Source organism: Pinus tabuliformis, chromosome 9 (genome assembly GCF_031772625.1).
Source record: "Pinus tabuliformis cultivar Carrire ecotype Pingquan chromosome 9, CPIR1, whole genome shotgun sequence".
Classification (NCBI taxonomy): Eukaryota; Viridiplantae; Streptophyta; class Pinopsida; order Pinales; family Pinaceae; genus Pinus; species Pinus tabuliformis.
The window spans coordinates 1136661513-1136664050 of record NC_142307.1 but is presented as its reverse complement, the minus strand read 5'-3'; positions in this window follow the sequence as shown (position 1 = coordinate 1136664050).

Genomic DNA, 2538 nt, shown 5'->3' with positions numbered 1-2538 from the left:
TATTGAAGGAGGTGATTGATTAAACTTGAAATTTTTTCTCATTTATTGAAGAAGGTGATTGATTAAGTTTGAAAATCTCTCTCATTTATTGAAGAAAGTGATTGATTAAACTTGAAAAAGTCTCTTATTCATTGAAGAATGTGATTAGTTAAATTTGAAAATATCTTTAAATAAGAGAGGAATAACATGTTTATAGAGTTTATTTAACCCAACATTTCAGACTTCCAAGTGAGTCCATCCTCAGGGGATATGCCAATTGTTTAAGAGGAGATTAATGATGTATCGTAGAGCTAAACTTATGTATGTATATAGCTTCTCGAAAGGATCAAAGAAATGATTTAGTCGGCCAGGTTTATTTGATATTTGGTAATAATTATAATATACATTTATTTAATTGTTTATTAATTGAAAATGGTTCACATTATTAGTTGATTTCATTAAAGATGGAGATTCCATTATTAGAAATATTTTATTTGGATTTATTATTTCAATCCAATGTAATTAATTGATTTTATTATGAAATTAGAGTTTGATTAGTTATTAGGGTTGTCTTGAAAAATGAATTTTCATTAATGTTTCATTTATTCGTTTGACTTATTTAATATATTGAATCTTAATTTTTAATTTTTAATTTTTTGACTTATTTAATATATTGATTCTTAATTACAATCTTATAATATTATTTTAATGGATTTCTTATAAAGCTATATAATTTTAATTATTAATATCTAAATAGTATGTAAATTGTAAGCTTTAATTATTTTGAATTGTTTATAGATGTACTATGTTTATTTAATTTATTATTATTATGATTATTTTTTTTGAAAGGTTAAATGAATTACCCTTTAGGATTGTCTCTATAAATTTTTTATTATATTTAACTTGTAAAAGATTAGGGTTTGAATACTTATGAAGGCTATTTTGAAATATGACTTTTTATTAATGTTCTATTTTTTCTTATTTGGCTTATTTAATAAATTAATTCTTTGTTACAATCTTTTAATTGTTAATTTGACTAATTTAATATATTGATTTTTCCTTACAGTCTTTTAATTTTATTTTAATGGATTGCATATGAGGTTATATAATTTTAATTATTAATATATATAGTAAGTAAATTTTAAGCTTCATTATTTATAATTGTTTTTAGATGCATTATGTTTTTTTTTTCTAAATAAGATTAATCTATTAACATAAAGGGAGTAAAATTACAACGTGACCGAAATAAAAAACACTACCTTGAAGAGAGGCAAGTTGTCAAGATAAGCATGGAATGAGACTGCCCCATTTCAGGGAGCTCAGTCTTGAACCATTTGCTGAGTTTACAAAAATTCAAAAAAGAACTAAGAATCCATATACCAGTCCGAACAAAAACTTGCCCAATAGTATGGGCCGCATGGTGTACTAACATGTCAACAGAGAGCAGGCTAAACATTTGGAGGTTCTTCAGCAATTCGACACCAACCTATATTAGGCATGTCCCCTTCAAGAGCTACTGTAGAGCTGGAGGGACCAGGGTCAGCCGGTGCCATTACCACATTTTGAGCGTTGCGGGCTTGAGCATCTGGAATCTGTAAAGATGTACTGCCAGTCCCCATCTGGACATTCAAAGCCGGAACAGAAACAGAGCATGGCCCTCCTGAAAAGAGCTAGACTCTCCCTCTTGGGCTTCCTCACGGAAAACCACCGAAATGTGAGCGGTGATCCTAGGGCGGTTCAGAGAGCTACAGAAGGTGAAGAGCGTAGAGCCATACATGGGGCACCCTATCCCACTTCAAGTGCACGGATAGTGCCCAATGGAGAAATCGCTTGAAAGGGAGGGCGACTCGGAGGAAGGGCTGGAAGGCACGCGCCTAGGATGACCTCGGTGAGACCTCATTCTATGGCAATGGCGAGGCATTGGGTAGACCGAAGCAATGGGAGGAGAGCGTGGCAGGGCAGCAACAGTAATCAGGTTGAGGAAATCAGGAAAACGACCATGCGCAAGCCTGATGCCCAGGATAGGAAACAAAAGGAAGATGGAGGCAGCTCTCCCGAAAGACAAGATCCAGGTTTCAGAGCAGCCTCCCATTCAATCTACCAGAGACATTAGAGAGGATGAGACCACATGATAAATACAGAGAATAGAGTTACGTCCAGACTTTGGATAATTCTACATAAGAATCGATGGACTTTGCTCCCCCGCTAGCTCATAACTAAGCCTTAAAGCTTCAACCTCCTTCAGGCCTCGAGATACATCTGTCATAACTGCAACAATGAATGGAGCCGAGGTCTGAGATGAGCCGGAGTGTACGAGATCATAGACTAGGGTGCCCGACAGGGTGGGGATTCAGAGGCGCTTAACATCGAGAAAATGAACTCTGCACATACCAAATTCCAAGAGCCTCCATTCATAAACCTTTTAATTACACTGTACTGGGTGAGCAGGTGTCATCCCTCCTCGTGCCACCCCTGTCCCATCCTAATTGAAACTTGTTTAAGCACCCACATCCGGGGTAGATGTATTATGTTTATTTTTTTTATTATTTTTTTTATTTT